Source organism: Zalophus californianus, chromosome 11 (genome assembly GCF_009762305.2).
Source record: "Zalophus californianus isolate mZalCal1 chromosome 11, mZalCal1.pri.v2, whole genome shotgun sequence".
Classification (NCBI taxonomy): domain Eukaryota; kingdom Metazoa; phylum Chordata; class Mammalia; order Carnivora; family Otariidae; genus Zalophus; species Zalophus californianus.
In genome coordinates this window covers 29439521-29462772 of record NC_045605.1, presented here as the reverse complement: position 1 = coordinate 29462772, position 23252 = coordinate 29439521, and the positions used below count along the sequence as shown (strand labels likewise).

The 23252-nt window shown below is 51.0% G+C and overlaps 1 long non-coding RNA gene across 1 annotated transcript; it reads right to left on the bottom strand.

Moving 5' to 3' along the window:
* Positions 1-246: 246 nt before the first annotated feature.
* Positions 247-13027, bottom strand: LOC113913807. Its single transcript, XR_003517271.1, has 3 exons — positions 12636-13027; positions 1793-2080; positions 247-686 (listed from the first exon to the last, which is right to left on the bottom strand). It is a non-coding gene; the product is annotated as an uncharacterized LOC113913807 (long non-coding RNA).
* Between the last annotated feature and the right edge of the window lie 10225 nt (positions 13028-23252).

Sequence of the window (23252 nt, the reverse complement as noted above, 5' to 3'; positions counted from 1 at the left end):
GGTCCAGGGCTGTTGGGTGGCCAGGGACAAGCGGTATTAGTGCTGAAGAAAGAATGAGAAGACACGAGTCTCTCCCTCCGCTCAGGGGCTTAGAGGCAGGGAGATGCACAGCAGTATCTCCCTGGGTCCCACTGAACTAAGAGCTGGGGAGAGCCTGGGCTTGCCTTGAATCCAGAAAGGAAGGAAGGGACGAGAGAAGGCTAGGAAAAGAGGGAGAAGGGACAGAAGTTCCCTTGCACACCACCAGGTGCCAGGGAGGGACAGTGCTGAGGTGGCCAGAGGCTGCCTGGGCCAAGGCAGTGCTAAGCTAAGAACTCTGAAATGAGATCTTCATTCAAGGCTGCCACCTTCTGCTTCTGAGCTTGTGGTATGAGCAGGGTTGGATCTATTTCTACCTTCACATGCTGAGCCCCAAATCCCTGGAATATCATGCCCTGCTGCCTTATCTGCAGTGCTGGGACATCATCCAGTAGACTATTTAGGGCTTGGGGAAAGTGTCCAGGAGCCCAGATCCATGGTGCTTCGTGCTTACTGTGATCTGTGTCCATGCTGCCACGTTCTTGGCTTGGGTTTGTTCATGTGATTGATGTCCTAGGTCTTCCTTCTTCAAGATGCAGCTGTTCCTGCCCTCTCTCTGGACCTCAGAGATTCAGCGGTGAGGTTTCAACTGCACTGTTGGGTTCCCTCTTTTAAGAGGAGGGGAGAAACCAGAACAGAGAGGTTACACCTGCAAACTTCAGAACCACATTACCTGGGCTGAAAACCTGACTCTACCTCCAACTAGCTGTGTGACCCTGAGCAAGTCACTTTATGTCTCTAATGGTGTTTCCATTTCTAGAAAAGAAGGCTAACAATAGGACTTACCTTGTGGGCATGCTGTGCTGATTGAATGAAATATTTTGTGGAAAGTCATCTTTGTTCTGTGGCTTCCCACATAGTAAGGTCTCAATAAATGCTAGTTCTTGTTTTTCGGTATGACCAAGCCTTGCATATCTAATCTTATCTGCCCAAACAAAGACAGTGCCTTCCAGTGATGCTGGCCTCCTCCTTCCTGTACCAAGAACAGCCCATGCTCAGCCCCATTTTCATGCATCTAAATGTCCTCCCACCTCCTGTACAGCTACTCACACTCCCCCACTTCGAGGCCTAGCTAAAGTGCCGCCTCCTTCCCAAAGCCTTCTCTCATGATTCTAACCCACACAGAGCTCTTCCTCCCCTGACTTATTGTGCTTCCAGCCAGTACCTTGAAATGTACCATTTAAATCACAGAATTGGAGAATTTGAGAGCCGGAAGAGTCCTTACAAGTGATCCCGGTCAGTTGCTCTTACTCAGGAGTAGTTAATAAGCAGCCATCACGTTGCCCCACATCTGTTAGCACTCACCCCAGGCAGCACTAATTAACCACAGCACTTCTGCTAAGCCTGAATGCTGCCTCAGAGTCCTTCTCAACGCAGTGCTTCGGACAATCAGGACTAACCCATCAGAGGTGCTACCACTATCCCTAAGCCAGACAACTAGAAGTAATCTATATGGATCAGGTAGCTGGAGCTTTTTGAGGTGTAAGGGACCTGCTTCAGGCCCCAAGGCACTGGACATAACTCTGGTCTAGTCCTTATTTGATGCTCCTTATGTTCTACCAAGGCCTTTTAATTGTCCTTTGGTCATTCTCTGCCTCTTTGTCTTGCCCTCCCAATTAGATGTGTAATATTTGTGAGGGTAGGAATGACCTCTTAAATGGCTCTACTGTCTTTCTCAGCCCTGAGCACAAGTCAGGACACGTCAAATGCTCACCTGCTGAGGTATTGACTGCTTGGGGTTTCTTCCCAATTCCTTTCACTTGTCCTCAGGGCTCATTTGAGGGGACACGGGAACTTGGGGTGGTAAGGAGACTCAGTCCCTGAGCGGAGTCCCTTCCCCGTGCCCACAGCAGGCCACAGGAGCTGCAGGGTCTTGAATGATGGACAGGTGCTGGACATCAGGAGCCCAGAGTGGTCATCTTCGTTCTGTGATTTGTCTGCTTAGGGCCATGGGGAGTCCTTCCTTCTTTGAGGGTCTCCATCTCCATCCATTCAAAGGGAACTGTAAGGAAAAGGAGGGAGAACTGGAACAGCAGGATGCCCACCTCTCCTGGGCCCTGAGAGGTGTGGTGAGTGGCCTCTTGAAGAGCGGTCCTTAGCACGTGGGGGTGGGGAGCGAGGAGTGGGAACAGATGGCACGGAGGGCACACGGCTGACATCCAGATTGTTGGAGGTGTTTTCATCCTGGAGGGCCAAACAGCCTCCTCCTCAGAGGCTGTAGTGATGCCTCAGTGGCATCACCATTGGCCCAGCATTGGCTCAGTCCCACAAACTTCAGAGCACCTCCCCCAACAACCAGACCCATGCCTGTTCCTCCCTCCCTACCCCAACCACCTCTCCCAATCCTCACCTTCCTCCCACACCCCTCGAGTTTGTGCCCCTGGTGCTCCCTCGCTGGTTGCGCTGCTGCTCAAGCCCCTTTTGAAGACCCACAGGGTCCTGACTGACCTCTTCAGTGTGTCACACTTTGATGGGCTTTTCCTCCTGGAACTTAGATTTCATTACATCATCTCTGCTTAGAAAGCATTATCACCTCATTGTCTTCAGGTGAGAGGCAAACTCCTTAGTCTGTGCACTATTTATGTTTGGGATTGCATACTGTGTTGTTGTGGGGCCTTCTCAGGTGGGTGCTGCAGGATGCTTAGCAGAATCCCGGGCTCTCTCAACTGCATGCCAGTGGCACCCCACCCTGCCTCCCAGGTTTTCACAACAAAGATGTCTCCAGATATTGATCAATGTCCTCTGGGGGGCAAAATTGCCCCCGTTGAGAACCACTGTTCTAGCCACAAAAGAGGCTAATAACTTAGTAGGAAACTACTTAGTTCCGTGCTAACAGCTTCCCTTGGATTCTCTCATTTAAGTTCAGAACATTGCTGGAGGATGGGCCCTGTTAGTATGCCCATTGTTTGGGTGCCTAGGAGGCACCCATTTGGAAGACATCCAGATCTTTCAAGAAAGGCAAAGACTTTTTCCTTCTAGTGGAGTAAGAAGAGAGAGAGAGATAATTCAAAATCTCTTCTTGAGGCCAGGGCCACAGACTAGTAAAGGCAGGATTTGAACCCAGGCTACCTGCTGGCAGGATCTGATTTCTCCCTCATGTGCCCTGTCTAGCCTGCTGTTCTGCTGCTTCACCACGCCCTTCCCTTGTCACTGTCTGCACTCCGCCTCCCCTACATAAACTCCTCCTCACCCTGGTGAAGTCTACTCACCGCTCAAGGCAAAGGCAAAAAGTCCTGCCCTCTTCTCTGGGAAGGCCCCCAGGTCCCAGCGGGAAGAAGTAATGACCCTCTGCAGTTCATGCACAGACACGGCCTTGGTGGTACAATCTGTCAGGCTAATTGTACAGGTGTCTGTCTTCCCTGCCAGACCGTGAATGATCTTGGGGCTCTGGTTTGTCCTCCTTTGCAATGACGACCTGCATGAGCACACGCACCCCAGATGCTTGTGGAATGGGATGAAGTGGGTGGGCGGATAGATAGCCAGTTCCTCCGAGACCTGATACCCAGTGCCCACTGGACACCAGGAGCTACAGTGCCTTCGGGCAGACAAACTAGCCAAAGTGCTCCTCCTCTCGGCTGGTGTGGTCCTTCAGAAGAGTACATGGCTCAAGGAGCCACAAACGGCTGGATTTTGGCCCCCTTGGCTGGGGGCCTTTCAGCCATGCATACACTGCAGACTTAAGGAAGTGGTGGACCTCAGGCTGTCTATCATGATGGAATCCTCCCATTAGCTCTCATGGGGTCCAGTAGGAGTGAGCGTGCACATGTGTGCCCACCGTGACTGGTGCTGATGTGCAAGCCCATGTGGCAAGGTGGGCAGTGGGGGCCCGTACGTGTGTGGAGTGACACCGAGAGCATCTGCCACAGGCTGTGTGGATTGCTGTCAACACGTGAATTCCTGTACTGTCACACTAGCATGTGTGCACGTACATGGTCATCTCACCATAGACTCTACAGCAAGGGACCTGAGGGCATTCTAGAACCCTCGAGAATGCAGTCTGCTCTCTGCCCTGCTTCCTTTATGGAGGGGAGGGAGAGAAGGACACGTTGGAATGCTTTCCCTGGGAGCTGCAGTGACCTCTCTTTGCAGGCAGGGTTTCTGAGAGGGCACTCAGAGAGCTCCCTCTTGTCTTCCTCTTTATGGGCTGGAAGAGTGAGCTTGCACGAGGAGGAATATATCTCTCAGCCCTGCCCTGCCAGCCCAGGCACAAGCTGGCCCCAGATGGCTGGACCACTGCTGGATTGGGGAGCAGTGTCTCAGGGCCAAAGGTGGTAGGTGAGCAGTAGGATGGGCTGGAATGAGTCCTAACAGAAGCCCAGTTAGCAGCTCATTTCTTATTCCCTGTTGAGAGAGCAAAGAAAGGCCTTCCTGAGAAGATGTCAACATTTTAGAGGTGAGGGTGGCTGGGCAAAGAGAAAAAATGCAGGGGTCAGGGCCAGTCCCCAGGACAGGGGCCCAGGATTGTGCCCGTGGCCACGGGTTCAGGTCGGCGGTGTGGAAACATCCAGGGACCTTTCTGGCTTCATGCACACTTGCTTATATGCCTGTATATGGACACACCAGAATAAGATGTTCTGTGTCACAGTGTGTCCCCACTGTGCACCTGCAGAGCCCACCTAGGCATTCATCTCTGTACTTCCAGAGGGGGCGGTTCCCACCTCTTGGCGCAAGCTGAAATTCACATAGGCACACACAGCATTCACAGCCCCCAAATTCCTCCACGTTTGAAAAAGACAAGGGGGAGAAAAGGGCCAAGAGACAAGAGGAGATAAAAATAGCTGAAAATAAGCTCTTCAGATCAGAAAGCTCCCTTTTTTAGTGAGTCACCAGTCTTCCAGCCTGAGTGCACACACACACACACACACACACACCCCCCCCAAAAAACATAAACACCCAATCACACTGCCAAGTCATGCACATACCTTCATGCAGATGTCCTCGGTCTCATACACTCTCCTGCTCTGTCCTCCCTGGTAAAATATCCCCCAAAGGGGTGATTCTGTGGGCCTCTGGGGAATGCTCTCATCTGGAGCTTGGAAGGCATGATCCACTCCCCCAGTCCCCTGCAAACACATATTCACAGCCACCTCCTCTCCTAGCTTCTTCTGACTTAGTATTTCCTGGTCGCCGCCTGTAATGGGGCTCCTGCAGGAAGAGGTGGTCTTGCTGTCCTACTAAGGTTTACACTGCTTTCTTCAGGAGGCTCTGATACTGGAGGGCCAGACAGCTCTCTGCACAGGATCTCCGGAGCTGGCCCCCGTGCTGGGGAGAGAGGAGACAGCTCCGGATGCCATGCAAGATTTATGAATGTGTTTCGTTAATTGCATTAGTGTCTGTGGGAGCATGATGTGTGCTTGGGCCTTAAACAGGCAAGTCCAACAGAGGAACTGGAGAGGAGACAGGACTGAAGCAGTGTTTACAGCATCCAACGATCCTGGGGCCACCGTGGTCCCCTCCCTCCCCACCCTCTTGCTGACACCAGGGCTTTCTCTCCAGTGCCCCTGCCTGCATGCATGTTCCGCAGACCCAGCCCTTCCCCCTCAGCCTCCTCTAGTCTAGAGACGGTGGCCAGCCAGTCTTGAGAACCCACTTTTTGCTCACTTTCTTTCTCTCCCCCCTCCCACCTCTTCTTTCTCCCTCCTTTCCTCTTTTCCTTTTTCTTTCTTTTCCCCTTTACCTCCTTCCCTCCATCCCCTGTCCACCCTGTCTGTAAAGCCCAAAGCTGCTCCATTCTAGGCATTTACATCACACAGGCTCGAAAGGTCCCTAGCTGTCCCCGACCTGCCTGTGCCCGGAAGCATGATCCACTGACTGAGTCTCTGGGGCCCCTACTCCCCAGGACTTAGCTGGGCACCATGTCCCTGAGCCTTTTCAGAAAATGGGGCAAGTGGCAGCATGCGAGGTGCATGGGACAGCTAGAGAGGATTTACCTAAAAATTCAAAGCCAGTCTGACCAAGTGGCTGCTGGGCGGTGGACCCAGGAATGCCATGTGTCTGTGATTATATATAATGAACTCTTTAGAAGGTGGATATTAGGCAACCATGCCCATCTCACTTGGGGTGCCCTCCTCTGTGGGCAACTCTGGGACTTTGTTTCCTCTTCCTCAGCCTTTTGTGTCCTGGGTGGGCTGGGTCCTCGGCCTTGGCTGTGGCTGGGGGTGTGGGGGGCTGCCTGAGGTGGAATCCTCCCCTACTTTCTGACTCTGGTGAGTTCATGTCTCTGGGCCTTCATTTCTTTGATTATCAAAGGGAACAATACTAATAATACCTACATCCTAGGGTCCTTTATGTCAGTGGTGCTTAAAACAGTGAAAACAGGCATGTGGTATGGTTTCCTAAATGTTAGGTATTAGTACATGACCCTGGTCAGCTGGCTTAGCCTTTCTATGCCTCACTGTCCCCTCAAAAACACAGGGATGAGAAAGCCTGTCCCTTCTCTAGGGGACTTTCTGGGGCACCAGAGAAGACCAGAGTCAAGAGGCAGCTCCTGAGGCGGTACCCTCCCTCCTCCTGTCTCCCCGTTTTGGGGGCACTTGTGTCCCACCCCACATTCTGGTCCCGCCTGCCTGTGAGCCCTCAGCGCAGGCCCAGCCCTGAGCGGGTATGGGCTGAGAGGAGGCTATTTTTAGGACTAGACAGAGGCAACAGCTGTATAACCACCTCTCAGAGCACGTCTCTCCGAAGGAGGGTCCAGCCTACGAGGGCGAGCCTGAGGAAGGGGAGGAAAGCTGGCCCAGCGGGGCCCTGAGAACCCCATCCCCTCTTCCGTCCTCAGAAAGCCACCCTCTCCAGGGTGAGCTCTCTCCCCTTGCCTCCCCCCAACTTAATCCCCAGTGGGCTTAGCAGCTGAGCTGCAAAGTAGGACAAGGAATGACGATCAAACAGAAGATCAAGAGGCTGAGGAACTGCGGCCTGTGTCCTGAGGCCAGGGTCCACCCTGATCCTTGCCAGATTTAGAATTCTTCTCTTTTTACAATGGAGAACTCAGACTCCTGAGGTCCAGGGTCTGGGACAAGCCTCTGCTTGCTGGAACTCTCCCCTTCTGACTGGAGGAGTAAGCTTCCCGGAAGGTTCTGGGGCAGTTGTGGAATGCAACACAAACTGCATCAGGAGATCTAAATTTGGGCTTTGGGTCGACTGCCTCGACTTCCCCAAGGTGATCAGCCTTTAACAGTGGAGGAGAAAGGTCCAGAAACTCAACACTGAATTATAAAATAATTCTTGCACTTCTTACCTCAGGCTTCCCTGTTATAATTCTTGTCATCGTCGGAGACAAAGCAGCATTGGATATGGGAAGAGAAGTACTGTACAGATTAATAAATTAATCAAATTTGTATTTGCTCCAGGCCCTGACCCAGGCTGATATCTCAGATAGGTGAACAAAGAGATAATAACCTTACCCTTGGGGAACTTATATTCTAGAGCTTAGAAGCTCTTTTGTACTGCAAAATATATAGTCCAACCCTTTTATGTCTGTGAATGCTGCCTAGCATTCACCTAGCAACTGATTGCTAAGATCTGATTTCTCTGGAGCCCGGATTCCTGATGCTTTAAAACAATGATTCTCAACCTTTTCCATATCATGCATCTCTTTATAAATCGATTAAAGCTGTGAACTTCTCTCCAGAAAAATATCTAGAGCACAGACACTCAAAAATCTGCCTACAATCTGAAGGGCTTATGAGCCCAGGAAGCCGGTGCACTGACCTTGGGCTTACAGTCCCTGTTTTAAGAGTGGCAGGCAGCTGTGTGGCCCGCACTGAGGGATATACCACTGCATTTCGCAGCGGGAGCTATGTAGCTGAATTGTAATCACAGTGTCCTACCAGTGTGGATGAGCGGAAGCTGGCTGCTCAGCTCAGACTGTCTAACTTTCTGAAAAATTTCTAAATTCTACCAAACTATAGAAATATCCATTTGCAAAAATCCTAAATGATAATCTTGGTGTGGCTGCCAATGAACTCGGTGACCTTGGCCAAGTCTCTTCTTTCCTTTGGGGCATCTTTGGTCTTGTTTGTGAAGTGACAAAGGGCTGGGACACTAAAGCAGAGCTGAGGTTCCTTCCAGCTCTGACGTGCCCTGAATCTTTGTCATGGTGCCACACAGGTGTGTCCTTTACTGAGGGGAAAAGGGAGGAAGAGTCTCCAGGCGTGGCAGCCCTCAAAGGGGCCTGACCTGAGCCCTGGCGAGGAAAACTCCAACTGCTGGTCTAAGCTGTGCTCTTGGTCCTTCCCGGAGCTCAGGACCTCCTCCTCCCGCATCACTCTGCTTCTCCCTGCAGCTGACTGCTGGGACCAGGGCTGCAGTAGCTGCTCCTGGGATTTAGAATTTAGTCGCACCCCGCCCCGCCCCCCCAGCCCGGCCCCGTTCATGGTGGATGAAGCTGAGGTTGCCTGCTCTGGCAGAGGTTACAGCCTAATGAATCACAGCTCCGTGGGGGACGGCTCAGCACAACCCAAACACCCAGCGATGGAGGGGAAGTGGGCTTCTCTGTGGTACCACCGGGGGGGCTTCCTCGTAGCTGCCCCCCCCCCACCCATGTGATCTCACAAGGGCTCTCAGCTCCTTGGAACTTTTTACAGATATCAGAGGAGGCCCCACACAGAGGAGGCCCCTCCCCTCCCATTCTCTGGTTGGGGCACCTGCTTGGGGGGGGTGGGTGGGTAGAGTCGGTAGAGAAGGATAGCATGTCTGCTCCAGGATGTGATGGGCTGCCGGTCTTTGCTGCCCCCGGGCATGGAACTGGGCAGTTCCTAGTGTCACCCATGGCCTTTAAGCTTCTGACGCAGCCATGGCTTCCACACAAATCAGGGGGCTCCGGGTCTGACTCTGAGACTGGACACTTCAGGCACCAAGTGATAACATCTGCTGACTCCAAGTCCCTCCTTTGAAATCCATGCCACCTTTTGCTTCTTCTCTCCCAGGGCCTCCTCAGCACCTTCAGGCCAGAATTTAAATGTTATTAGCTATAACTGACCTGCTCAGACCCTCTGTGGGTCTGAGAGGGGAGAGCAGGGGTCCTGAGGTGGGGTGAGGCAGCACAAGCTTCATGGGGCAGTTGGGGGCTCAGGAATGCTCACTTTTCTGTCTCGGGGGGGGGCTCAGGAATGCTCACATTTTTGTCTCGGGCAGGAAGACCCTCTAGGAATGCCTTGGAAAGGAGAACAGAGAAGCCCTTGACTCAGCTCCAGGAAATGCTCCTCTCCAGTTGGTGCTGGTTTTCTACACACACTTACTCACCCATGCCTATACACTGGGACACATTTGCACGCCCAGTACACCAGGCTTGTGCTCACAGACACGTTGTGAACCTGTCTGTATAATGTTTTTCTTAGCAGAAAAATATATGCAGACCCTGCTCACATCTCCACATAAACACATCCTTCTCTTCTTTTTATTTCCTGTACATGCATTTGCCATCAGTGTATATGCTAATATATAAAACTATGAATTATCTCAATCTTGTGCATATACCCTTTCTTAACTCAGCCTTTGAAACAAGCAGGGTGTGCACATACCCGGAGACAGCGCTGTGTGTCCACATGCACACACATCGTGCTCCTCTGTCAGAGTCCCACATGCCAGGTGACAATTTGCTCCAATGCACAATTACTTCATTCTCCTTCCTTCACCCCTTTGTTGAGCAGCTATCTCATAGGTGGAAACTTCTTCCTCTAGTCGTGTCTCTTCCTATGTGAAGCAGTGTCACGGCGACGGCGGGGGGGGGTGTGTGTTACGAGAGTAGGAGTCTAGGAGCCTGGGTTCTTAATAAGTTATTTTGCTCATTTATCTTTATATAACCTCATGCACCTTGTGAGGGAGGCCTTCAATAGATAGATACTCACATCCAGCCTCAGTTTCCTCATCCATAAAATGGATTAAAATACCATCTGCTTTATTTCCACGATGATGATGTTATGGGCATCAAACCTGATACATAAGAAAGCAGCCTGAAAATGTAAGGTGCATGATACTGTGGGCTATTAGGGCAATTTGTTTCACGAGTGAGTCCAAGAACTGGCAAAGGGAAAGGCAGCATTTTCCTGGTGTGAGCTGGTCCTAGTGCTGGTCTTGCCAAAGGCTCCTAGTCCAGGGCTGAAGGAATCAAAGTAGAAATTTTACTCCTGGTCCTGCCTTTCTTCCTTCTTCACCCCCATTCTCACTTTTGTCTGTCCTGGACACATCACGGTCACAGAGCCAAGGATCCCTGGCACTGAGCCAAGCATCTGCCCTGGGCACGAGGGCACATGTGGGCCTGGCTCCCAGGCTTACACCTGGGAAAGCTTCTCTCCGCTCCTGGGCCCTGGGGCCATGCCAACCAGCTGTGTCCGGCCCCCGTGGTGCGGTGAACTTCACAGACCAGGCCGGGGCTGATTCTTTTATCTGTGCTTCCCAGCTAGGTATGTGGCAACCCCCAAATAGCACCTTGACATCTAAGATGGGCACAGGAAGGCCAATTTTTGCCTAGCCCAGAGTGAGTCCTCAATGCTCCAAGCCACAGCGCCTGGCATGGGCTAGGGCAGCCCCGGAAGAGGGGAGGCAGGACATTGAGGCCAATACCAGCTTTACAAAGAGGCCAGCAGCTGTTACAGAGCTGGCTTATGTCCAGTAGGAGCATGTGAGAGGTGAAGGGACCATTCTGCCAGACGGCTGTCTAGATTTGGGGCTTAGAATAGTCTCAGATTCCGCTCGCAGCTTTTATTTCTTTAGCTCAGCACTAACAAACTTGGGGTAGTACTTATCTCCTTCAGTTACTCCTCCATGGAGCAGTATCCAGAGAATAAATTCCAGTGGACACCTGGTCCTTTGCAGAGCACATAAGCATTTCTGGACCTGCTTGGTGGGAGAAGGGGGTGGAGGCTGGGTTACTGGGAAACTGGGCTCCTATCAGCTGGCTAAGGGGCCTTGGAAGCTCCGAGCTCCCATAAGTGAACATGGGAATGAACATGGATGCGGTGGAAGAGGGCCTCAGGTAAGTCTTTCCGTTGCGCAGGCCCCGCTTTCTGCAAGGCGTGACTGCATGACCCTCCTCCCCTCTCCTGCTCTGCAGCAGCACCAGGTTTCCAGAGGCTGGTCCGGAAGCCCGGCCGGGAGGGGGCTGGGCCGACAGGGACCCAAGGCAGAGCCGGTCTGGGGGCGGAGCCTATAAACCCTGCAAAGCTCCCGCCTGGCTCCACCCCTTCCCTGCCTGGAGCTCAAAGGGATGACATCACCGAGACTGAGGGCTCCAGCCTAGATGGGCTTGGAGAGCGGGGAAGCCGGCACCTGCAGGGCTGAAGGACTTCCCGGCTTTGCCAGGCTGTGGTTCTCTGCAGTGTCCTGAATCTCACTCAGCTTTAGGGGTCTCTGCTTTGGGGTCTTGGAAATGGCACCTGGCTATTCAGACTTCTATGTCTGGGACTCTGGTTCTTGCACCGGAGACCAATCCCTCGGGCAGCCCGCCCAAACTCCCCTCCCCCCACCCTGCCAAATGCGCCTTTTCCTTGCCAGCACAGCTGCGCTCCATTATTCTGAGGCTCCACGGAGAAAGATTAGATCCCTAGTTCTGACCAGGCAATAGTCAGCCCACAGCAAACCCTATGTCCCCATCCCTGTGGGTCTGTGTCCCCTCCCCCACCCAAAACCCTACTGGGTGCTTGTGTCGCCTGCTTGCAGAGCATATGCTTGGCTGGTGGCTTGGTGTCTGCTGTTTATCCGTCTCTTCCTACTTAACTTCTGTTTCTGCTTGGCCCATCTGGCTCCCGTGGTACCTGTCTTTCACTTGAGTGAGTTGTGCCTCCACGCCAACGCTGTGCTCCACACCCAGCTCCCCTCCCTCTACCGCTTCCCTCCCAGGGCACAGCTCTCCTTCACTTAGGGGCCACCGGCAGGAGCCCTTGACCTGGGGTGTAGGAGAAGTGCGGGACTCCGGGCTGTGGGAGTGACCCAGGCACAGCTGGGGAGCCTGCCGTCGGGGTCACTGCCTTGTTCTGGGGACACCACTGGAAAGGGGCATTGAGGCGGGTGCTGGAGGACAGCATGGGAGTGGCCTTTGGACTGGGAAGATGGCTAGGTCCCGGTGAAAACCTCCCTCTCCCCGGCTCCTTCTAAGCTTCCTTCCTACCAGACAGCATTCTTGGGGTGGGGGTGGGGTCTCCCAAGTCAGTGCCTTGTAGATACTGCTCTCTGTCGGCAGCCCCCGTTGGAAAGTGACTTGTGAGCATTGGTGGGAGAGAATGAAGCCAGGGAAACCCCAAGGTTCTTCTGACCCCAGGGTTCTTTAGGCTCCTTCCTGCAGAGAAGGGGCTGAGGCAGTCTGGTGGCTTAGGCAAAAGAAAAACATGGTGGCAGCGGGAAGCTGCAGGATGGTCACAGTGGGTACCCAGAGGAGAAGGAATGGCCCTGCCCCCACCGCTTGGCCAGGAGTACCCTGCTGTGGATCAGTCCCACCCCAGCATACTGCAGACTTTTGGCACTAAGCTCCATGCTGCCAGAGACGCTGCCCTACCTCCCCGCCCCTCCCACCAGCTTGCACACCCATGCACAGACTAGTACACTGTGCTGTGGCTCACACTTACCCCTCCAATGCAGTCCGCTTCCTCCCCAGCGTGATGTGGCTGCTTATGGCTTCCTGGGACTCACAGGGGTTGGTGGAGCCTGGAGGAGGACAGAGGAGAAGCATTGGAGCCCTACAGTGGCAGGGCTGTTGTTCATCTGCCTCTCTGGACAGGCGTTGCTCCTCCGGGCTAAGGCTGGCTGCCAAGGAGGCTGCCCTGGGCCTGGAGTCAACAAGGATCCACGTGCTTGAGGACCATCAGTTGCTGCTCCCTGGAAGCATCTGCTTCCCACGGAAACCCACAGGGCTTGGCTGCCAGGCCTCGCTGCGTGCCCACTCCTCTGGCTCTGTTCTCTGTCTCTGTTGTTCCATCTGCCTGCGCCACCAGCTCCTGGCTCCACTCTCTTGGCCTCTTTATTTCTCTCCCAGAACCTCCGTCCCGCTCCTCTTTTCTCCCTAGCCTTTCCCCCAGTCTCTGTCCAACCACATTGGTGACACAGTCCCTGAGGTCTTCTTTCCCCTTTGTCTTTATCCACCATTCCTCTCGCTTCTCTGCTATTTTCCCCTTATTCATATCCTCTCTCTCTCTCTCTCTCTCTCTCTCTCTCTCTCATGCATATTCAGTGGCTCCTTGAGAATCTACCTAGATGATTCTATGTGCTAAAAGATCTGCTTCAGGAATAAAACTTCTGAGGCTGTAACTCTAGGGCCCTGTCTCTGACCCGAGTCTGGATTAATTGCCTGGGAAATGTTGGTAAACCCACCTGCTCTTCCCCACAAGCACTCCACACCATCATTGCCAGAGCAACTACCACTGTAGCTTCTGTGCTGGCCACAAGCTCACTCGTGGCTCTTCTGATTTGGGACTAGGCAGTTGCCAGGTGTGTAGAAGCCCGGCAGACAAGCCATAGTGCCTCAGTCGGGACACATGGAGGAGGGCACAGAGTGTCTGGGGCAAGAGTCTCCCCTTCAAAGGATTTGACGAGTTCAGTCCTGGAAATAAACTTAGGATCTAAAGTGTCTGATCCTTTGGTGATTTTACAATCCTTTTACATCCGCTCTATTATCCCCTTACAACTCTCATGGGAGGCTCATAAATGAAGAAACTGTGGTGTTCAGACTGAAAGTCACTCCACCAGCGTGACCCAGCACTCGAGGAGCGGAGCTAGAAGCAGAATCTCCGCTTCAGGATTTTCAGCCCCTTGACTGTGGCAGGTGAACAAACAGAAAGAAGCTGAAAGAGGTGGAAAGCAGTAAAGGACCAGGGGGTGAGAAACTGAGCCCAGGGCCACCAGGGGCCAGGACGATAGAGAAGAGTAGAGGAGGGAGTAGGGCCAGTGCCGGTGACTTGTCCTCTCCCGGTGCTCGTTATATTTATGATGACCGCCGTCGGTGGGAGGGGGGGTGGCAGCACTGTGTGCTCTTGTCCTCACATGTCAATGAGTCACTCCCCCAGGCCCCACTGTTTCTTCTTCTCCTTTCTCTGCCCATTCATCATCGGGCCCCAAGATTCCTTCCCTGCTTTATTCTTCATGCTCTGGCCCACCTTCAGGTCACCTGTCTGTCTTTCCCCTATATCTTTGGGGTCCAGTCCTTCTCTCTGCCCCATGTCTCTTCCATATTTCCCATTTCTTTACCTCTCTTTACTTCCTGAACACCTCCTCATAAGCCTGACTCCCTGGTATTTTTCTCTCACTGACAAAGTAGCCAAGTGCATTCTCAAGGTGGCTGGAAAGTGGCTCAGAAATGGGGTCCATGTAGAAATGGACTGGAGCTGGCCTGTCACATCTCTCCCCACAGCTCCTGACTCTGCTCCACACTCCCGGAGTGCTCCTTATGCAGCCGTCTCCTTTATAGCCATCCTGGGGGTTGTCAGCTCAGCCCCCACCAGAGGTAGATCGGTGGCAAGTTTGCTCTCCATCCAGAGACTCACCTGGAGGCCCCATTGTGGGACCCTTTAGCAGCTGTGACGTAGACAGACCTCCTCTTCTCCAGGGAAACCTCCCAACACCGTTTCTCCTGCCTATAAGAGCCAAAGGGAACAGTTTTGCCCCGAGACTCCTACCTTCTGTCTCCCTGGCTTGGCTTTTCTTCCATACCCAGGTATTTTCTTGTTTTCACAGGGGACTCCTGGGCCAATGGCCTACTTTTTTCTTCATGTTTCTTTTTTTATTTCTGTCCAGAAACAACAACAACAACAACAAACAAACCCAAACTAACAAACCCTTCAAAACCCACTCTGTGTTTTAAACAGTCCCACCCAAGAAATTGCACTGGTCTGATCCTTAGACCAGCAAGTGGGGAGTGGGCACCAGCATAGCCCTTGACTCTCTTTCATCTGTTCTCACTCCTTTGCTGAGCCCTGTCTCTTGTGTTTGAGTTCTGGGTTCTCATGTAGTACAATGTTATGGAGTGAGAGCTTGGCGCTGTGACGTCTTACGAGAGTGGGGATCCAAGGGGAGGAGCAGTTTCTCCCACTGATTTCATGTAGAAGACCATGAGGGAGCATCTCGGGCCAAAAGAGCTCAGTCAAGTTCAAGGGCAGATCAGCTGGGTCCAGTTGTGAGGTCTTGGGCCACTCACGAAGTCTCTCTGAGCCTCAGGTTCTTATCTGTAAAGAAGGAGCAGTAATAATCCTATCTCACAGCTTTGTTGAGAAGATTAAATGAGAAAATACAAGTGAAGCACTTTGTAAATTATAAAGAGCTCTAGAGAAGCTATTATTTATGGAGCAGATGTTGAGGTGTCCAGGACTAAAGGAGAAGAGGGAGGCAGCAAGTAGCACTTGCCCTCTAAGAGGCTTAGTGAGGGAATTCAGAGAAAGCACTTGGAGCATAGACACCTGGCAGCCAAGGGACATCAGCGGGGAGGAGGGCAGATCTCCACTGTCGCCACAACCTCCATCTGTATGTAGTCTCATCGTTTGCTCTGACAGACGCAGACCGCATATCCCAGCCTTCAAACCCTTGCTTTTGCGTTGCGGATTTGTGGAAACTAGGTCAACACATCCAGGTAGGAAGGTGAGGCCCTGGCAGGAGAGGGGATGGATGTCTCTGAGCAGCTTGATTTCCTCCATAGATAAGAAGGCAGTAGGCAGGACCAGATACATGATATCACTATGAAATTCACAACGAAAGTGGGTAAAGGAAACATTAAAAGACACTGAGAAATCCTTTGTCCTTCCCCACTGCATGAGGGCAGCAGGCTTGCCTTTAATGCTCCTGTCTGGGTTGTATCCTTATGGGATTGTAAATTCCTCCTGGACAAGAATCTTGTCGTTTTGGATTACATTTCTGCACCGGGCCTTGCAGACACATCCACTTAATACACATTGACTGACTTGACTGAGTGATTGGAAAAGAGCAGGAACAAAGAGAGAGGGAAATAAGAGGTTAGCTGTTTTTATATAATCCATTGTGTAGAAGACCTGAGCATCCCAGCGTTTGTCCTGATTGGGACACAATTTAAATTCGACTTCCTGCCTGAAAAGAAATCATAATAGCAACAAACCAACTGCCTTGTACTATTTATAGCTTAGCAGGTCTGGATAGGATAAGGACATCTGACTGTTGGGGGTAGAAGGGACTGTTGATTTGGGGCGGGAGATGTGGAATGGGTATCCGGAGCTACAGAGCTCGGAGAAACAATGTAGACTATTAGAAGGGGCTAGTTGGTCCAGTGATTACCAGAGGAAAGTGGGGCCCAGAAAGGCCAAGTGAGTTGCTCAAGATCATCCAGCTTGTTGGTGGCAGAACTGGGAACAGAGCAAAGGTCTCTGACTCCTGGTCTTGAGCTCCTCCCAGAACTGCAAACGACCTCCTAACAATTGATTCCAACATGGGACACAACACCCAAAACAGAGTGAGCTTACGGTCTTACTTCTGGTATGGAGGGGGACACCAGATGCAGGCTGAGAGATTCCATCCCAGAGAAGGAATGGTACAGCGAGGGCACTCGCTTTCCCACCCCTGCCTCCTCCTTGATCCCAGCAGGGCCTGCAGATGTGAGAGCTTCCCAAGGAAGCAGAGATCAGGGAGGAAGTTTTGGAGAAGGCACAGCTTGCGCCAAGGCCAGCTTGAGAATGGAGACCCCAAACTCCAGGGTTCCCTGGTGACTCTTCCTCTGCACTCAGGCTTGGTGAGGAACCCCATCTTCTTCTCTGCCTATAGCTGGAGGAACATGGGGTGAGAGCCATGCTTTGGCTTCTGGCTTGTTGACTGTGACTCCTGATCTGAGGGTAAGAAGAATGGGAAAAGAGAAATAAAAATAGCTGGAGGATGAAAGATGCTCATCTTCTGTGGAGATGAGGGAGCCCCAGGAAGAAGAAGACCACTTGGACTCCCCACTTAGAGGCTGAACTGGGGATTCCTGGCTTCAAAAGGCCATAAGGAGCAACCAATATCTACAGGAGGTCAGAGAATAGAACAGAAACCAGACAGAGTTTGGAGCCAGTTATATTTGGGCTGAAGTTCTGTTTGCCCTGGGTCAAATTACCTGATCTTTATGAGCTCACTTCATAATATGAGGTGATAATAATATCAATCGTAAAGGGTTATTGTGAAGATTAAACAGATACATGTACGAGAATTCCTAGAATATAGTAGGTACTTTTAAATGCTAATTCCCTTCCTTTCTATAATCCCAGAGGGGCCCAGAAAACTCCCTTTGCACTCTAAGCTTCTGAGAACAGAGAAGACCAGGCAACCTCCTTGAGGTGCCCCATCTCCCCCGTTGTTCTGGAAGTTGGGGAGCCCAGTGATTCCCATTGAGGGTCCTCTTCCAATGGGAACTCCCTGGGAGTCACACCTGACAACTAAAGCCCTGGGTCACAGATGAGATCCCTCTACTTTTGTGCACATGCTTTAAAAACAGTGACGCAAAATGATCACCATAGTAGATCCTGGCATTCGAAAGCAATCAAGCTGCTCTAAAACCACATGTTACAGGATGCATAGTGGTAGGGGGTACTTTTGGCCAACCTCAGAGCCTGAGGTCTCTGAACCCTAAAGCCCCAAACTGAGGTGCTTGCTCTTGTCTTGAGAGGTGAAGAGGTCACACTCACACCAGGCCCTCTGCTACCCACAGTAAGAGATGGGAACTGTAGGCAGACAGATGTAAGTTCAAGTCTCAGCTTTACTGCTTTCTGGCTGCATGACTTGCCCAAATGGTTTGAACTCTCTAAGCCTCAGTTTCATCATCTGTAAAAAGAGGACAATAGTCTCACTCAGAAAGTTGCTTTGAAGATCAAGTCAAGATAGGCACACCATTTAATCACCACCCAATACATGGTAACAGGGATGTTACTTCTAGATGATGATAACGTTGAAACCACCTACAATCAGACCAGTGAATTGGTGACACTGTGGTAAGGCTTTAAACTGCTCCATTAACCTCTCACCTCATCTGTCCCCTTAGCCTCATTTAAATTATACCCCATGTCTCAACCTCTCCCCATCAGCCTGACTCTCCTCATTGCATCTCTTGAATGGCTGTGCTGGAAGTGACCAGATCTCACTTGGCTGCTGGCTTACCTGAACATAGCCAGTAGGTCTTCTTCCTAGGGTAACTCCTTGGGCAAGGAGTGAGTTCTTCCAAGCAGGAGGAGGGGCAGAGGTCCCTGGAAGAGAGATGAATATCTCTGTGTTCTGGGGCTGCCTCCCCAGCAGTTAGGGTGTCTGCTTGGGTGCTGGCTCGGACCCTCCCTGGCCTCTCAGCCTCCCCGGAGAGCCTGCTGCATTTAGGACATGTGACCAGCCCTTTGCCCCTTGTGCCCCTTGCCCACTCACAGCAGACCTTTTCAAACCTCAATTAGCCACTTAGGGAGAAGAAAGAGCAAGTGCAAGCTGGAGAAATCTGTCCAGACCATGATGAATACTTTTCCAAGCCTGCTGTTGCCATGGCAGCCAGCTGGGAACACCGTTTCCAGGGCCTGAGCCGCTCAGACTTATATGGGGGGGTGCTGCCCTGCTGGGCTGCTGCCCACTCACCACGCCCCCCCCCACTGCCTCCTGGCTCCCTTAGCAACAGCCATCATCATTGCTAGAGCAACTACCACTGTAGCTTCTGTACTGGCCAGGAGCAGTGTCCAGGGAAGCAATGGGGGGGGGGGGGTAGTTAGGGATTGTGTGTGTGTGTGTGTGTGTGTGAGAGAGAGAGAAAGAGAGAGAGAGAGAGAGAGAGAGAACGCCAAGGTAAGAAGTTGGAAAAGAAAAGGCTTGGCAAGCTTAGCCATGATAATTATAAGGATGCTAAACCTGGGGTCAGATGGACCTTTGGCAATCTGCTCATCATCCTTGAACTTTGAAGAACAAGTTTGTGTGTTGGGTGTATGTGGGTTTTTCTAGAGAAAGGGTTTATAGTTTTTATCTGATTCTCAAAGATGACTAAGGTCCCCAGTAGGTAAAAACCTTAATTACAGAGCCTTTTGCTTTTCAGACTCAGAGTTAATTTAGATCCTGGTTATCAGACAGGCTTGAGAGATATGCTTAGAAAAAGGAATGAGGATGGCCAGGGTAGGAGCAGATGACATGCTACCTGGTCCCTGTCTACAGAGTGCCCTAAGATTTGCCATTTGTCCCACTGTGAACCTCTGGGAATAGGGACCTGGGAGTCTTCCTTCTAATACCATCCTAAATTCTGTCCTCACTCTCCTCTGTCTTGCAGCTTTGCCCTGGGGTTCGTTGTGCTAATCACTAGTGTTTTCTGTGTGTCAAACCTTGAGCTTGGTGTTTTATATACACTATGCACGTCTTCCCATCTAAACCTCATACAATGCCAGGGAGAAAGATTCTCTTACCACCACCATTTAGAAGATGAGAATATTGAAACAATGGGAAAACTGAAGGAATTGCCCAAGTTTAATCAGTCAGGAGTTGCAGAAGTGACATCATGGAGGGTTTAAGAGCTTGGCCCTGGACCAGGGTGCATATGTCTGACCCCAGTGATGTGCCTTGTTAGCTCTGTGGCCTGGTCCCTGTTCTCACAGTGGCAAACTGAGGGTACTGATAATTTCTTGCCCAAAGGAAGTTGTGGGAGTGACAACGGTTGATGCTGTATTTGAAAAGTCCTTAGAATAGTATCTCTCACTGAATAAAATAAAGCTGGGATAGGATTCAATCATGGGTCTACCTAATTCTAAGCTCCTATACCATTCCCACGAGGGCTTCAGGCAGTGTTTCACAATCCTAATGCTAGGGCTGGATCATGGTATCGTGGAGAAACATGATTTCTAGACTTGGGTTGCCACTCACTGAGTGAGGGTGATTCATACCCATGGATGGGGTCTCAGTTTCCCTATCTCTAAAGAACAGGGATAATAATGCACCACATCTTCCCAGATGATAGTGTGCATAAGAATCACAATTGATTACGTGAAGATCAAGTGAAACAAGATCTGGGAAAATTCTTGTTAACATAGCCAAGCTACAGAGATGTATTCAACACTCTGCACTGAGTTCTCGCTCATGCCCCCGGGGGGCTGGCAGTTCAGGGCAGGGAGCCAAGTGTGGTACCCCCTGAGGTGGGCAGATGGCACAGTATCTTAGGTACCCATGTGCCTGGATCAGCAGCCAAAGTGAGGATGCTTAGGAATTGCAAAGAGGAAGCAGAAAGGCAGCAGGGGCTCGGCTACCCCGGGCTTTGTTGGCATGGTGGGAGGGAGGCAGGTGTTCCTGTGGGGCCAGAGACGGAAGAGAGGGTGAGGGTGTGGGACGAGCCATGGAGCACCCTCCAGGGCTGTGTGGCATCCTTCTCAGTGAGGAGGGGTAATTAGTGGAAATGAGAAAAAGCTTTATTAGTCAGGGCTGAGGAGAAACACAACAAGGTATTATCCAATCAGCTAATGGAGGGTTCATAGTCATCTATAGGCTCCGGAGGGGAGCAATTTCATGTTACCTCTTCTTTTTGCCCCCAAAAGGCTCATGGTGCTGAGAGCAGATGGTGAGGGGGAAGAGGGTGGAGTCCTTATTCTTGAGTCACTTGGCTGCTGGGGTACCTTTTTGGGGTGCTGGGAAGTGTAGCACGCAACAGCATTTTGGACAAATAGGCAGCCTGATGGCAGGGAGGCGCGGGTCAGACAAAGGAGGCGATGCTGTGAATGACTCGAGGCCCAGTCAGAAGCCATAATTGGAGGTGATTAATCTGTGGAGGAGAAACCGCTGGGAGTCATCACTGACTCAGGGCAGAAGCTGGCTCATTGCTGCTCTCTTCTCCCGCCTTACCTGTCCCACTTGCAGCCTGGAGGGGGGAGGCTAGTTGAAAAGGTGAGTGATTCAGAGGCAGTTAAAAAAAAAAAAAGCAGCATTTCTTAAGCTGGGGAACTTCTGAGACTCTGAATCAAAGATACTTTCTTTAATTTTTCAATGGTAATGTGAAGAGGTTGGGGGTCTTCTCTGAGAACTAGGGGCAGGAGCCCAAGATGGACACTGCTAGGGCTCTGGACAGGCTAAGCAGTGATGTATCCACATAGGAAGAAGCGGGGGACCTGGGGAACTTTCTGGTGCAAGATGCTAGCCAAGGCTGTGTAGTTAGAGACGTGGACTTGGAGCTTAATGTGCACTTCTGAGCTCTGCACAAATAATTCAGCCTTACTGAATGTCAGTTTCCTCCACTCTACAAAGAGGACTAAATTTCCTACCCACAGGGTACTGTGGGGACTGAGATGGTTCACATGAAGCCTTCAGCAGAGTGGAGACTGGACCTGTGGAGGTAGCAACCACAGGCAGAGACAACACGAAGCATGCACCTTAGAAAAAGAAGTGCCAACTTCTTAGTTTCTCTCTTCCCTATTTCAAAGAGAAGAAAACCTGACCTTACATATCATTGTCACAGGGAAACAGTAAGATGCGGGACATGAAGGTGCAAATCACCGAAAAATACAACGAGTATTTAATAAAAGAGACTGTTTTATTATTGGCAACCACCTTTGGGGAAGGCACCAAAGCACACCTATCTTGAAAGTGCCCAGTTAGCTTTTGAAGAGACCTAGTCGGTGCTGCTTCTGTTTGCATTGAGTCTTAAGAATCAGGTAGTGAGGGATGCCTGGGTGGCTCAGTTGGTTGAGCGACTGGCTCCGGCTCAGGTCATGATCCCGGAATCCCGGGATCGAGTTTCGGGCTCCCTGCTCAGCAGGGAGTCTGCTTCTCCCTCTGACCCTCCCACCTCTCATATGCTCTCTCTCATTTTCTCTCTCTTTCAAATAAATAAATAAAATCTTAAAAAAAAAAAAGAATCAGGCAGTGGGCTTTCAGAAAAATGAATTTACTTTAGCTGTTTTCATGCTGTCATTCTGAGGGAGATTGAGCAGACCATATCATGGGCCAGTGGCTAGGTTTTGGATGGGTTCATGAGATGCTCTATCTCTGGCTGGGGCAACATCAAACATATACCTTGAAAGAAGATCTAACTCTTTTTTGATTTCTCTTTATTCTAAAGGAGAAGAAAACTTGACCAGTAAGAAGAAGGAGGATTAGATTTTGCATGGCTGCCAGAATGCAGAGATGGGATGATTGACAGGAGAGGCAAATAGACAAGATTAGGGATGTCATTTCTTTAACCTCAAGGACACATTAGCCAGAGACTATGATGTGCTCCCAGACAGCTCCTCAAGTGTCCCAGAGCTCTTGTGAGGATCCACAACTGAAGGTGTCCCAACCAAGGGAGTTAGGACTCTGCCAGGGCTCACTCTAAGACGTTCTCTCTCTATTCCATGTTTTTTTTGTTGTTGTTGTTGTTTGTTTCTTTTTTTGATTCCCTCCTGCTCTGATGCCACCCCTGACTGCCTGACCATTCCAGGGGCTCTTGCCATGAGCCAGTCTGTTCAGCAGGTGCAAATGATTTACACAGAGCTTTCCTTCCGTCGCTCAGTGTTTATTATGAAATTGGAAAGAGCAAATGTCATTTTTTCACGAGTGTCCCTTGGTAGGTCTGGGCTTCGAGCCTGTCTGAATTCTGGATGCAGACTGCATCCAGAGCATTTTGTTAGCCATGAGAATTCCCCAATGGAGATGATTTAACCATCAGATTGGGTAGCCAAGTAACCAACATCATTTCCTGTGGAGACCATTAGAAATAAAATCCCAGGGGCACCTTGGTGGCTCTGTTGGTTAAGCATCTGACTCTTGATATTGGCTTAGGTCTTGATCTCAGGGTTGTGAGTTCAAACCCCATGTTGGGCTCCATGCTGGACGTAGAGCTGAAAGAAAGAAAGAAAGTCCTAATTCTTACATCTACTTGGAGGCACAGCGTTCTATGGTGGGAGGGGCCTCATGGCCTATGAAACATCCTTCTCTACAACATGGAGTCCAATGCTTCTCCCCCAAGTCCTGGTCCTCATAAATGCTTCAGCTTCCACCAGCGAGAGAGCAGTAAACCACTCTCTCCTGTGAAGCTTCGTCCCCACTTAACATTCGGGGGCTGCAGCTTCTTGCCACTTAATGCAGGCACAACAACAATCAGCATATAGATTGAGCTGCTAATATAAGGAGAGCAAAGCGAGAAAGGAGAAGAGAATGTTACAGAGCCAGTTTAGCCTCTTCTAGGGAGAAGGTAACTTCTTAGAGGAGGGGAAATCAGCTGCTTCTGCCACTTTTCCAAGGAGGTGGAGAGTGTTTTAATAGGGGGTTTTAATCACAATACCTAC